The sequence below is a fragment of the Corvus kubaryi genome, unplaced genomic scaffold, assembly GCF_017639235.1.
Source record: "Corvus kubaryi isolate FWS band 111438036 unplaced genomic scaffold, C.kubaryi_AGA036_p1.0 split1-65, whole genome shotgun sequence".
Lineage (NCBI taxonomy): Eukaryota > Metazoa > Chordata > Aves > Passeriformes > Corvidae > Corvus > Corvus kubaryi.
This window is the reverse complement of record NW_024582080.1, coordinates 7796774-7812021: the sequence shown is the minus strand read 5'-3', so window position 1 is coordinate 7812021 and position 15248 is coordinate 7796774. Positions and strand designations below refer to the sequence as shown.

The following is a 15248-nucleotide window of genomic DNA, read 5'->3' as shown; positions in this document are numbered from 1 at the left end:
AGACTGGAGAGCAGATAAGGAAAGCAGCGCAGGGGGCCCTCGTGCTCAAACCACAGCTCTCTCGCTCTGCATTCATGCTGCTGGATTAATGCAGAAGGGATGAGACCCACCTAATGGCTGGTCTTTATGTAATGCAAAATAAACCAGATAAATGTTCTAGAAAAAACACAGCACTGATTTATGACTTTACCAAATTATTTTGTCACTCAAGGCACCAGGGGAGGAATATATGGCATGAGTTGTATTGTGCTCGGGGGTACCTGCAACACCAACAGGCCCTGCAGAGCAAAGTGACACGCAGAAGAGGCAGCAAAAACCACTATACGAGTGTGCTGTCCAAACTGTAGACCTGTTGCTACTACTGACTATGACCAGGAATCTCCCTCCTTCTCCAAGCAACCAAAATCCCAACAAAGGACCAAGTCCTGTTACACAGAATCATAAAATATTCTGAGTTGGAAGGGACCCATCAGGATCATCGAGTCCAACTCCTGGCCCTGCACAGAACACCCCAAGAATCACACTGTGTGCCTGAGAACGTTGTCCAAACTCTTCTTGAACTCTGTCAGGCTTGGTGCTGTTACCACGTCCCTGGGGATACCATTCTAGTGCTCAACCACCCTCTAGATGAGAAACTTTTTCTTGATATCCAACCTAAACCTCCCCTGCCTCAGCTTCATGCTGGTCATGATGAGTGCGGATATCAGTACTTGCCCCTTGACCTTCCCCCATGAGGATGCTGAAGACCATCAGCGAGGCTATGGAAAAACCCAAGCACCATTCTGTGCACTGCTGTACTGGAGATCCAGTTAGGACCCCTGAGAGTGAGCATCCCAAATTCACCTCCTTGAAGGCTTCTAGTGTTTCTATCCTTTGAAGTCAATGTAACTCACATGGCAGTCTGTGACAGAGCACAAGGCAGTGTCATACAGTAAATATACCCATGAGGTATTTTGACCTCTATGACTGGCTATGGTCAAAGATACCTCTCTTTTAGGAGGTTGTAATTAAATCCTTTTCTGTGTTAAAAACTTTAGCAAGTCTCTATAAATTTTGAACAAAAGGTAAAAGCAGAGAAGTCACTGAGCAACCAGGCATTCACTGCCATGTTATAATGACAAGCCTTCTCTCTTAGAGAAGGTACACCCAGAGACAGGCTCTACTTACTGAAATCACAAGAGCTTGTCACTTTATTGCCCACCACTGCAGGAGGTGAGCAGACACACCTGTTCCTAGGGCTGACCCATCCCAGTGTCTGAATGCTGCTGGTGCAGGGACAAATGCCCTGGGCTGTGCTTTGCTGCAGAGATGCTACCCTGGGCCAGAGACAGGCTATTCCTGGTGGCAGCCGACATTGCCTCGGTGCTGCCAGTGCCCCGGTAGTTTAAACCATCAATAAATGCCATATAAACTAAGTCCACCACCTCTTCTGCAGTGGATGTGACCACCCTTCCACCACCTCTCTGCCAGCAGTGCTGTGGAAGAAAGGAATTGTGGATTACAGCATGAAGATTCAAAAGAAAAAAAAATCCCACTGGCACTACCCAAAAAACCCCAAACCAACGAAAATAAATAAATAAATAAAGACACCACCACCCCCCACCCCCCCAAAAAAAAAAATTTAAAAAATCAAAATTTCTTTACTTTCACACTGCTGTGCTGTACTTGGGGCAAGCCCATTCCATGACTGAGGAAACACTCACCAGGAGTTTTATTGTTCATACGCTGTGGCTGACTCATTATTGATCTAAGGACTTTTTACCATCTGTTCCCAGCGCAAAATATCAATTTATTTACAAAGTTCACAAACACAGAATTTGTGGTCTGAGCAACAGCTGGGATGACTAGCCAGGACTACACTTCCCTGATGTAAAGTACTATATCCCTGAAATCCACAATACCAGAGCACTGCCATTTAAAATACCCTACTTCGACCCTCTTTCTGCATCCCTTATATTATTTTCTGTATCTCTTATCACAGCAGATCACCAGCTCCACAGGATGATAACAGCCCAGGAAAGCTGCAAACAGGAAAAATAACCAGAATTATAAAAAATATGAAGTGGGTAAAAGAGGCAGCCAGGCCTGTTATTCAAGTCATGCAATTCCCTAGAAAGTAATTTTCCCAGGACTTCATTGAAACAGTCAAATAGTGCAGGTGGTGCCCTGCTTTCAGTTTTAAATTACAATCTACTTGGGAACTGGACAAGACTGGACATCCAGCTGTGCAAATTTTTATTTTATTTTTTTAACTGGAGTGTGTGCAAGAGAAATTTTATAGTGAAAAAGACAGCCTTATCCTTAGGCCTCCTCTAGTTCTGATTTATTGATTCAACAAACATTCTCTGGAGAAGCTCGACACATTTTTACAAAAGCAGAAGATGTCAGTCTTTATACCTACATCAGATTTCACAATGTTTATTCCTTCTGTCTGAATGGGCGCTATTAAAATTAAAAAAAGCAAACCACAAGCAAACTGGAATTGTAGCAATAATTTAACCTTTTAACTGTAGTTGTCTTTACATAAGTCACAAATAATTAACACTAGTTCCAGTTTGAAGTTAATGGAAACATGTATTTTGCAATTAGTAGTCGCAGAGATTTAAGCAACCTATTTCTAAAGTATCTTATTAAAATCCTAGAGATTTACAGCCCATTAACTGACTGTTCAAAAAACCCAAGTATACCCCAGAAGTAAACAACTATGCAAAACATCCATCTTACTAACTGATCTCTTTAAAAATTACCTTTAATATACCACAATTTTCTGTTTTGTTTACAACTGTCTATACAATTTTCTCAACCAAAAGCAAATGTCAAAAGAACACCCTGAGATGAATGACACCCCTGTTCCTTTGGAGGACTCCATTGTCCCTGTATCCCAAAATGGCTGGGATGCAAATCTCATTTCTGCACCTGAAAACTCTAACCAGAAGGGATGTATTTGCACAGAGATCTCTCTAACCACTGAATCAATGATTAATTTCTACGGTGTAGTTTAAAGCAGATGCAAGTGAAAAACTGTCCACTTGTATCTTCCCCTTGATTAAAGGCCACTGGGTATTGGTTCTCCTCTTCATCCCAGAGGAGATGAGATCCCAAAATTTTGCTGCCTGCTGGCATCACAGGAATGCCTTAGTATAACCCTTCCTTATCCCTCTCCAGTATGGAAAGGGAGCATATGGAAAAAATTGTTAACAGCCACAGCGAAGGTTTCATGTGACCCTGAATTCAGGCAGTCCTGTCCTGGGCAGGCAGATTTGACCTTGTGCAAGGCAATACATAACACACAGCAATCAATAACTCTGAACAACAGCACAGCCGTCACCCTGGATTTCAGGAAAGGTTGGCTTAATTTTAAAATGTCACAGGATTTCCAAAATCTGTTCTCCGTGGCCCCTGACTGCCTAAGGTAACTAGGAAGGGTCTCGTAATTCCCAAATTCCCCTGCTTCATTCAAATGCCACAGCTGTGAAAAGGCTCTCTGAGCAGTCAGGAGTGGATCGACATAAGCCCCAGGAAAGGGTAACTAGACAGTGGTTAAAACCATTGCTTAAAACCACATCATAACATTAATTAAACATTAGTTCTTAGTTCCCAGTCCAGTATTCTTCACAAAATTACAGAATCAGGCTGATGACTTCTAACTGTTCTCAAAGCAGACCCTAGCTTAAGTGGAAGAATAAAAGACAGAAGAAATTAATAAAAAACATAATGAGAATAAATAGCTAGCAAACATCACCACAGGGGAAAAATGTTATTTCCCATCTCCCAATAAGCGTGACCTAGCTCATTAGATACAATCTCTGCTTTAATATTAAAGCCATATAGCAAACAAATGATCCAACATGTATTGACTTTACATATCTATGTTAATCATACTGATATCCAAGGGCTGCACTGCCTTCAAACACCAAATCCCGATCCAATCCTTGTCCAAGTTTATGAGGCAATAATCCTGTTAGACTCCTCCTCTTTTGAAAATGCAAACAAATGAAATTTTTGTCAAAACACGGCACCTGGCAGCTCCAAGTCAAAAATCTACAAGAGATGGACAGAGCACAGCAATTAGCCTGGGACACTTTCTGCTAAAGCTGCAGCCCCACTGTCACTGCGTGCCAGTTATCCAATACACCTATTTTTTGTGCTGATGAGCAACCTTTTCCATGCTTTTAAGTTGTTCAGCAGAATGACTGGAATTTTTACATTCAAACTAAATAATATTGTGCCTGAATGGTGACTTTGTTCCACTGAACCACAATCAGGCAATGCTGGGCTTGCAGTAAAACCATTCCTCCAGAGATTTTTTTTTGCCTCTTTGCTAGTCTTTTTGTTCCATCAAAAGAATGCCCTCACAGACAAGGAGTCAGCCCTACACCAGGTGTTGATGTGGCATCACCACTGCAAAGGCAATAGGTCACAGGTGACAACTTTCCCTCCCTGCCCCAGGGGTGAGGGTTTTTATACGAAATTCCTCAAAAAAAAAAAAGTGCGCACGCATTCCCTTGCTGGGTATTTTCACAGTACAGCATTTTTCAAGGATGCAACATGAAACCCTGCTTAGAGCTGACAAATAAGGAGCGTTTGGGAAAATTAACAAGACTGTAAGTTGTGTTTTCGTATTTGTGGAGTGCTGCGTTTCCGTGGCAACTGGGGGCTATGGGCTTTAATTACCATCGCCACATTAAGGGTCCCTGCTGTCCAGGGGTGTGAGACGCTGCCAGGCAGGGGGACCAAGGAGCGCTGTCTGCGCTGCCCTCTCTGCCCCACAGCTGCCTGCAGAGGTCGAGGGGATCTGAGCAACCAGAAAGCGAAGAGATGCTTGGGAAAGGGAAACCGAGGGGAAGCACAAGACTGACCATCCTTAGGAGAGATGATGAATGATGCCCACCTCCCAAAACCACCACCTCAAACCCAGGAATGCTCAACATCAGGGGATGACAGGAAAGAGGGACTTGGTGCCCAGAGATAAAACAAGCAGGCAGAAGGTTTTGCTCTACCAGACAAAGATCCTGCTGCAGCCATCTTCATGGCACAAATGGAATGGCTTCTATTTTGAGACCAGGAGATTAAAATAGCTTTACTTTCGTCAAATTGGTCTCGAATGAGACAGGAAAGATAAGGACTGTGACTATACAGAGGTCCCTGCAACGAAATATCCATTCTTTATTGCAAATACAGAGCTACATCCGATAAATCATCTCAGAACAGAAGAAAAGGAGGCAATTATGAATCTTTAACAACGATACATCTACACATCTATAGATTAAATTTTGCACAGTCCTACTGAACAAGAGTAACGCTGAAAAAGGAGGAAGTAGGACACACAAGCCAAGCTAGATGAGAGCCACCCAGGTTTGGATGGCCAGTCAGCTGTCCTGGTCTGCAGGAAGCACAAACCCCACTAAAGAACCTGAACTTGCACCCTCTTTTCTCCAGGCATTGCTGCCCACCCTATCAAAGTGTTACTCAAGTATTTGCCTTTCTCTGCCATTATGTTTCATAAGAGAGGTAGGAGCTGCCTTTACAATTTGCAAGAAGATCAATTTTCTGGAGGTACATTAAATTTTCTGTTAAGTGGAAAGGGATGTGCCTGTTTCTGGGAGCTAATCCTGCTCTGTGTCAGCAATCATCCCATGGCAAGAACCCCCAAACACAGGACAAGAACCTGGGAATCAAGATGCTCCAAGGACTCTCAACAATCAAGCAGGTTTGCAACTTTTAGGTTTAAGGGCATTAAAAAAAATCTGCAAGAAACCTCCAAATTCCTAAACTCATTTCTGGATTTTTGCAGCAGCGAAAAAGTAAATAGAAAGAAACAAAATTAAATAGAAATGAAGAAATGCAGACTTACCCGCCAGGAGACCCAAAACCAAATTTCCTTCCTAGCACCAAAAGAATAAGGAAAGCAGTATTTAATTACTGCTGCTGTAACAGGTGGCCTTTTATATCCAGTGGAAGTGAAAAAAGTTCCCCAACAGTCAAAAATCCATGAAAAGGAGACAATCAGTGAGGCTTTCTTCTCGCTGATGGAGCAGAGGAGAAAAGCAAGAAAGAGTAAAACATTTGCTTATCTGCCATGGATATTTTCTGCCGTGCAATCTGTCCACCAGCCCTTGCCATATGTGCCACCCTTTCTGCTGGGAGAGATGAAGGCAGCAGAAAGCTGTCCATCAAGATGCTAAACCTTCTGGAAAGCCCTCCCCTACGCACTTTGCCCTGAAACGGGGACTTCTGTGGATGAACAGAATACACTTAACTAGATTAAACGCAGCTCATTCCTGGATATGTACAGAGAGAACTTGATTTGATTAATTCAGATTTTAAGGAGCAGTAGTGATTCAAAGAAAATAAAGGAATCGGAGAGCTATGTTCCCTTTTTCTGCACTTCTTTATAACCAGCCCCCATCCCTACGGGTGTGCATGGAGGAAATCCAGGGAGACAGCACTGGGATTAATCACGAAATAGCTTTGATGACAGAGAGAAGCTGGGGGTGGAGGGGTGGAAAGGATGAAAGAACTTTCTGAATAGTTAAATTGTAGGACTTAACTATTTTCAGGGAGAAACACCATCCCATATCTTCCTTCAGGCGTATGCCACCTTGCACAACTTGTTACAGCTGGTTTCCCCCATCAATCTCAACTTGAGTGATGATGAAAGCTATTTTCAAAGGTTAACTATGCTGTTACTAAGCAGTTTTTTAGCTTAGACGTAGCATGAAAAAAATGAAGCTACCTCCTAAGCCAACAAAAAGCTCCAATCTCTTAGAAAACAAGCATTTCTAAGATCTGTGCAAGACAGAGCCAAGAGGACATGGTTCAGAGACAGCTCAGATAAATTATAAGCCACACACTGTCATCCTTCTGCAGGAAAGGAGGCAGAGTCCTCTGCAGGAATGAGTGCTCATGGCCTGCAAGGAACCCATGGCAACCCATGGCCAGAGGAAGAAACTTGAAAGTACAGCAGAAAGAGTGCAGAGGATGCTCTAGACTTGGTCTGAAGCTGGCGGCTTCAGTTTTCAGCCTCAACCTGCCAAATCCCAGCAGCTAAGGAACATCACTTGATGAGCTATGGCAACCCCCTAAACCGGTCTGCCCTGCCTAGAGACTGCTTATTTTCTCCCTAATAAAATAAAACAAGTATCACCACATCAGAACTCTCAAGAAAAAGAAGAAAATAAGAGCTGCCTTAAGCCCACAGGCAAAAGAGTATTTAGCTCAGGTTACCTAGGTGCAGGCCGAATTATAACTTGCCCATGAGCAGCGGTACTGCATGCAGAGTGACCGACTCACCACCACAACTGCCCCGCTTGGTCTGCAGCCCAGCACAACCAGGGATCAGAGAAAGCTGGGCTGGCTCTGGCCATCCCTTGGCAAGCAGGTGACTCATTCCAAAAAGCACTGCCATGCCTGAGTAGTCTCTACTCATGCCTGGGAATTATGTTAGGATGCCATGCAGTAGCCGTCATTTGAATTAACTCCACAATAAAGGCAAGTTCTTTGATTCTTAACACTTGAGGATGATGGCTATGCCTCTCCCTATTAAGTCTGCTGAAGACATTTCACTTTGCTGCTGTACATAACTTAATTTCCAGTTAATTTCCAAGAGGAACTTTCCTTCTGGTAAGTGTAAAAAGGTTATTTTCAGAGCCAGCTGCCTGACCCAGCTTTGGGCACACAAAAAAGGCAGAACATTACTTGCACTAAATACCTCCATATTATTTTGTAGGATGCTTTTCAGAAATTAAAACCTTTACACTGAGACCTTCCAGTTAGGCTACCTGTCATACTGCAACAGATGTACTCTGTACAGATACTGAAAATAAATGGCTCCACACATCAGCAAAGTTTACATAATAAGAACATGTTAGATCTAGAAGTTGTAGTCTTAAAATATACAAATATTATCTTAAATTAAACCCATTTAAATACTTTGTATGCAAACAGGTCTTTACATACACAGTAGACTACTGCTTGATCTGAGGCCTCCAGACAGGATTCAGAAAAGGAAGTGGACATTGAGTTGACTATGTAAAATCCAGTCTGATTATACGTATTTTACAGACACAAAGAATATGGAAGCAAAGCCTGCATTTGTTTTTAGTCCTGCTGTAGGAATCATATATTCTCCACTTCAGCCCTTGTAATTACACGGCCAGGAAGAAAGAGTAGAGACAACAGTCGTTGAATGAACATTTTTTCCAAAAACACTTCTCAATCCCCTAACCATGTTTGCCAGCTCATTATTTCACATTCTGTATTAGCTTGCCTAATCGCACGTTATATATATACATATATACACACACACACACACACGTATGTTAAAATATAGAATTTCACTAGCTATTACATAGGGAAGCTTCTATGGTGCAGCTCTTTACCTGCCTGAGGTGCAAAGTTTGGCTGCTATAGCGTGTCCTCTGAAAGAAACTACTTCGGTGGTTACACTGTTGAAAAACAGTCCTTGAAGATTCAAGTGAGAAATGTTAACAAAGACGCATAGTAGCACAAACACAGCAGGCCAACAGGCCCTGGTATGTATTCTCACATGAGTGACAGGGGCTAAATACTAAGCAGCAATCTCCTAACTCCCTCTTGCAGAATGAATAATGTGGAAGAGCAGAACTGCTGTTACAGCATTTCTGTCCGCTTTCCTCAGTAGTCTCGCTCTCTTTAAGAAAAGGTAACATTCCTAAACAAAGGCAAAAATTTAAAATCATTACCTTCTAAGTGAGTAGTAAAAATTAAAATCAAAGAAAAAAAAACCGACACTGAAAACAAGTAAGTGGAAGCACCTATGTAAAACATCAAACTGGCAGCCATAGGCAGAAATTATACAGAAGAGATAAATTAATAGAACTATAAATCAATAAATAAACTAGAATAAAATTGCTCAATAAAAGAGAGCTAAGTCCTCACAGAAGGCTACAAGCAAATGGGTGAAAGCTCAGAAGCTTGCTAGGGTGAGGAGGCATCGGACTCCAACTGCTACACTCATCTAGCAAACAAAACCCAAATTGTTAAAAAAACCAAAGGCATGACATTAGGAAAGAAAAATGCATTTCAGTTCATAAGATAGTTAATAATGAATTTGCAAAATATATATAAGACATCTACTCACATCACCAGGAAATTCCAATTCACCACATTTTGGGAAGACAGTGGTAAAGGAGTGGTGTGCTAAAGAGTCCTACCAGTTCAGATTCCTAACTTCAGGCACCACTTTTCTGTATCCACAGTCTAAAAGATTGCAGCAACAGAGGCTGACAGAAACATGCTACATCGGGAAGGAGCCAACCTTCTCCTCCTCCTCCCTGTCCAATCTCTTCTCAGCAGGCTGAAATTTTGCATTTGAGATTCTGTGGGGGATGACACAATTTTCACTTCCTCATTTATTCTATATATTCAACCCTTAAGAGCTAGCTTTTAAAATACCAGTCTTGCTTTGAAGGATACTACTTCATTAGCAGTGCTGTTGGAAAAAGGTCTTTAAGAGGCAGACGACTTGCCCTCTGGAGTACCCATCTTCTTTGCACTCCCTAACCACAATCTTCATTTTCCCAAACCAAGCACTTCTCAACTAGTTAGGCTAGGTTCACAGACATAAAAAATTCAAACTGCCTTTTATTTCCATACTTTTTTTTAACTCCCAACTCAGACTAAACACTTTCACATGTTTTACGCCAGGTACTTAAACATTTTTTTTAACTTTATAAACTTTTTTTTTAAATTGCTACATTGTCCAAAAGCCAGAAACCACCCCAGACAACACTCCTGCTGCACTGGAAACTGTGCAAATGACCCCAAAGTATTATGGCGTCTCCAAGATAAGGACACACATTCCCATGGGATGTATTTCTTTTCCACGAAAAGGGAGCAGTGCTGTGCACAAAGACTGCAGAAATGCAACACAAGGACCAGAGGGGCTGTAGACACCTGCCTACCCTTCATACAGAAACAGCAGCAGCATCTGTGTTCATAAGGCCAGGATAGCTTCAGGCAACGGATTATTTGGAAATAGCATACTTCCAAGCTTTTTTTCTCCTATCAGCAGCAACAGGGATTCAAGGAGTTATTCGGAAGTTCACCTGCAAACTGGCTGTTCGTAAAACCCAGATCTTTAAAGAAGTAACTCAAACTTACCATCAAGTTCAGAGCAGTGCAGTGACTCAAAGGAAGGGGGTCTAAGTGGGTCAAACAGACAATGCCATAAGTCATCTTCATTTGGCAGTCACTAAAAAAAGCTAAGGAATACCCAGAAAACAAGTGCACACTATCCTGAGAAGGGTCCCTTCTGCATCAAGCTTCTAATACAGAGAAGCATGAGGGAACCTCCACAAAATACCCCAAACAATAGTCTGCTCTACAGTTACTAGTTTCCACCTAGACACAGACATTTGGGTCAGAAACCCAACTTTCCACACTTCAGTGAAGAACTGTTTAATACTGCAATAAGAAAACAGCCTTGATTTTCACTGATTTTCAGAGTTAAAAAGCTAATAATTTCAATTTAACGAACCAAGACAAGGGCAAACGGTAATTAAAAGCCCTTATCCCGTCCTTTCTGTGTGCAATCTGAAAACCTGAAGTCCAGACAAGAACATGATGAGAGTTTCATTCAAAGGAGACAACTTTAAAAGCAGGAGACTCAGCTACAAGCAACACTGCCTCTTATTATCAGTCATACAGGATGAGAATACAGAAACAATAAATAATATCCTAGGCAACTTGACACTGTAAATGAAAGATATAAGGAGGACAGAGTCATGAAAAGGCCATCCTAGTTGAAGAATTTTAAGACAGGAAAGACAAAACTATTCACAGAACCAATAAGTTACACTGGAAAGCTACTGCAATAATATACCATACTTTGGCTAAAGGGAGTAATTTGCATACATTTCCCTTTGTAAACTTCAGGACTAGAAAAATATGAACTCAGATTTACTGCTTGTCCATACAGACCAGTTCAACTGAATATTAAGTTTCAATAAAGTTAAATTCTGAACTGATACTTTGCTGTTAAAGCATGTTGTGTTGTTGCTTTAGCCAACCCTTATTACTAAGTGGAATATAAAACAGAAAGCGTTTACAAAGACTTTTTTTTCCACTGAGTACATGAAAATAAATCACTGCAGCTTTCCCATATATAATAAAGGTGTGCTTTTTTTCTCGATGATGGATTTGGAGAACAGCACATCGGCTGAGGTTCTTGCTGGTTGGAGACCCCTGTTTTCCACTAGCCTCCTGACTCCCTTCAAACTTGCAAATGCAACCAAGGGGGTGCTTTGGCTTAGAGATTCCTAACTAGTGGAAAACTGAGGGCCAAAGCATGCCATGAAGTAGCTATAAAACCTTATCCCAAATAATTATTGTTAGCATTGATACACAGTATTTTTAGGGTAAGAAAATATACCAAAAAAACCACTGAACCTTGCCAACAACTTCCAATCTGCAATTAAAAGAAACAACTCCTGACAGCCAGACCTGATGCCTCACTTGATCTCCCATTTCTCTCTCCCCTTCCTTCCCCTCCTCAAATCCTGGAAAAACAGCAAAATGGGAATTATTCTTTGGGACAAACATTTCTACTTGGAAACATTAAGTGCAGTTATTTCAAAATTCCTACACATCAACAAATCCTGAAGGCAAACAGATTTATTAAAAATAGAAGGAACAAATGCCTGAATGATCTTCAGTTTCTTGTTCTGTTTTTCAGAAGCATATCACCCCTTCCCAATTTTTAAGTAAGTCTTAATCAAAGGACTTGTGCTACTTAAAGTTTGCATGCTCTGCACAGCACCCAGCGAAATGAGCAACCTTTTTTTTTTTGCGAGGTGGTTAATAAAGGCTACCTGGAAGTTTACCAGGGTTTCTAGGATGCCCATTGGAAAACCTTATGGATAACTGTACAACTACTACTACACACGTATCCTAGGAGACCAAAGAGCTTTCACATTTAAGAGCTTATTCCCCAGCCACCCTCTTGATACACATCTCATGCAATTATAAATAATACAAATAGCCATGAGAAAGGAGGACGTTGGTTTAATTTCAGGCAGAAGGTACACAGACCTCTGCTTGTATCTGCATAAATGTTTCATTTTATTTCACTTCTTCTCACCTCCTGACAACAAAGATACTCTGTAAGATTCTCACGTAATTCATGAAATGTTTTTTAAAATTGAATTTTACAACTGTGCAAAGCTAAATTTCTTTTAATCTTTAAAAATTCACATACATACATACAAATCACCAGAAACAGCCTTTGTATTTAGTCAAGTGAAATCTAGATTCCTGACCACAACATTTCGCAAAGCATCAGCCTGTTAAAAAAAATAAAAAATACCAGAGAAACATATAATTTAGGAAAAAGCTTAGGAAAAAGAAATAAAGAAAACAAAAACAAAAAGCACAAACCAGCTAATTTAAAAGAGACTCACATTACACTTCATGTTTGAATAGCCTATGCATTTGAAACAAGCTGAATCAAAAGCATACCCCTCATTTCTTGTTTTTAATTCTCATCACAGGGTCTAACCTGCAGTTAAGGACTCAGTGCCCAGCCTCTGAAGAGGAGCATCCTTAAAATGCCGAGCAGAGCCCTGGAAACACCCTGGTACGATTCCTTGGCAGCCGGCACCCAGGATCTGTTACAAAACCTGCAACACAGAGCATGATAGCCCCTTCCCTTCATCACCTTTCTAGTCTACATTTCTTAGCCTTCCATCCCAGCAGAGGCGAGGAGGGAGCACAGAACACCTGCCCAACAGGAAAAGAAGAACATACTGTTGGTCTCCTGGAGGAGGGGATATCACATGACAACAAGAACGCCAAGGAAAAAGGTTGTCGACATGCTGGTATACACAAATTAAATCACCAATGGGTAATTAAAACAGGACCAGCTCCTCCTAAAGCCACTAAGCAGCTCTCGGGGTTTGATTTCCTTAAAGCAGTAAATTAATCACCTAACCTCACACGAATATGAAGCCCTAACAGCTGTGGCTCAGCAATGAATAACCGGAGCAGGAGTCAGTGTAAAAGATCTGCAGGCACTCTCTTACACTGTGTCCTTCTCAAAACCTAAACTTAACATTAAAATTAACTGCGGGCTAAAATGTCGCCAGCAATTTCTCATGAATGCATAATGAGACGTTGCTACTCCATGCAGCACATCAGAGTTTTGTAAGCGCACCCGGTGAGCGTGTGCGGGGATGACCCGCGCAGGAATCCTCACAGTAACTCCGTGCGTACGGTGGCTTTACAACACAGACACGACATTTTGAGTCCCTGTCCTGCTATATGCTATAAATACTATGTAAAGCAACACAATGTTTGCAAGAAAAACAACAAATTGGATTATGTAACATCCTTTTTCTTTCTTCCACCCCTCTATTTAAGAAAATTCTGCTTTTTTGAAGAAGAAAGTTGACGTGAGACATTGAAACTGTTCTCAAAATTGCACATACTTCCTGAAAAAGTCTCTACTTCTGTATAGTTTTATAATTCAGTATCTCAATACTAGAGGTGTCTTCAACGCAGAAAGTCCATTTTACATCCTGAAATGGCTTTACTTTTGTCAATTAGAAAAGGAGGGGAAAAAATTGTTATGATTTGCTTTCAAATTAAGTTCCTGGCTTTTTGAATACTACAAAATTGTGCTTATTTGCAGACACACAAACTATCTTCCACAGCAGCTTTTATAAAGTCTAGTAACTCCTCTTGCAAATTGAATACTTTAGTATTATTTTTCCCTTATACTGGACATAATACAAATTACATACAGGAGAGCCGACAACCAGCTAAATATGATAACCACTATATCCCTCAAGACCATCCTCTTCCTTCTCTTAGCTCCATGAAGTGCATGAAAAAAAACCCCAAATCTACAAACACCATGATAAATGAGCTGTACAAGAGTGTTCTCCAGCAGCAAAGGGTTCAGTTTGAGGCCTCAGTGGATGCTTCAGAAGACTTCAGGGTGGCCTTTATAATACTCTCCACTTGAGAAAACATGACTGCAAAGTAAATCATCCATATGAAAAAGTAGCAAAACTGTCTTTTTGCTGCTTCTTGGTTTGGCACGGCTTTAAACAAACAGGATTGGATAAACAGCATAATGAAAAGGACTGATGTCGTTCTGGTTCACAGAAGAGCTGCATGGCTTAGATGAGACATCAATCCTGGTGAGACCATCAGAACAGTTAAATAAATTGTCCAGTCAGAAGTGAGGCCCATTCTGCTCCTTCCCATGAGATAAAACCAGTGATTGTATCTCGAAGACATAGCACTAAGAAAACTTTTGACTTCCGCTAGAGACATTTCCAACAGCACTAAAATGACAATGTCAGGCTAGGGGCATTTTCTTTGGGTTTTTACATCTACTTGTAATGCACCATTTCAGCTGAAGAACCAACGCAAACCAATCTCAGCTACTGTATTCCCCTGTGAGCACACCAATACTACACCTACGTGGGGCTCCTTCAGCACATGTGACATTAATTAAAATAAAGTCATAGCTGGAAATGGCATTTGCTAAGATACCACGATTTTTACCATGAGGATCTCAGCTGCATGAAACAGCGTGGTGAAACACCACACAGCAGAGGAAGGGGGTGTAAGCACAGCCCTCACCATGCCACACAAAAGCTGCTCCCCAGCCCAGCCCTGCTGCCACACGCCTCCCTCCAAACTCGCAAGCATCAGCACTGCTCCTACTACTGATGAAAGCAGAAGAGGACAGCTGAAATCTGCCTGCTCAGCCAACAGGCTGAACAAGAATTCTGGATGTGAGTTCCAGAATTGCCTTCAGAAGCCATGTCTTCAAAAGACCTGAGTGGCTGAAGGAAGCCTGTTCTCCTGAGTGATGAACCTATTCCCTCCAACAACATGGGGCTTAACACACAGACTCTGCAGCTTTAGTAGTAGTTTGCAACATGAAATTTAACATTTTAAGATTTCATTTAAACTAAGCATGCCACATGATTGCAAAGAGCAGCTGAATAATGAGATCTAATATGAAAGAAATAAAGAAAAATTTACCACAAACCCCCATATTACAGTAATCTAAAAAAAAAAAGTATTTCCAAAGGAAGAGGTAAACAACTTTTACCCTCATTAAAAAGTTGAGAAATGTGCACACCACCACTAAAACATAATTAATACACAGCCTTCAGGAGAGTCCAAAGGAGCAATTTAATTAACCACCCACTGATTTCATAAATGACAAGAACACACAAAGGTAATGGCAC

At 41.3% G+C, this 15248-nt stretch overlaps 1 protein-coding gene across 4 annotated transcripts in view; it reads right to left on the bottom strand.

The window, feature by feature from the left end:
- The window catches only part of LNX2 (ligand of numb-protein X 2), a 59539-nt gene that overhangs the window by 28355 nt on the left and 15936 nt on the right, over positions 1-15248 (bottom strand). Inside the window, exon 2 of one of the 4 annotated variants that reach the window (XM_042014360.1) lies at positions 1425-1475. The exons of 1 other annotated variant lie outside the window; for it this stretch is intronic. The gene's annotated coding sequence lies outside the window, so the exon portion shown is untranslated. Of the gene's footprint in view, positions 1-1424; positions 1476-5854; positions 6509-9121; positions 9371-15248 lie in introns of those variants that run through there. 2 more of the 4 variants (XM_042014359.1, XM_042014358.1) reach the window with 2 other exon arrangements.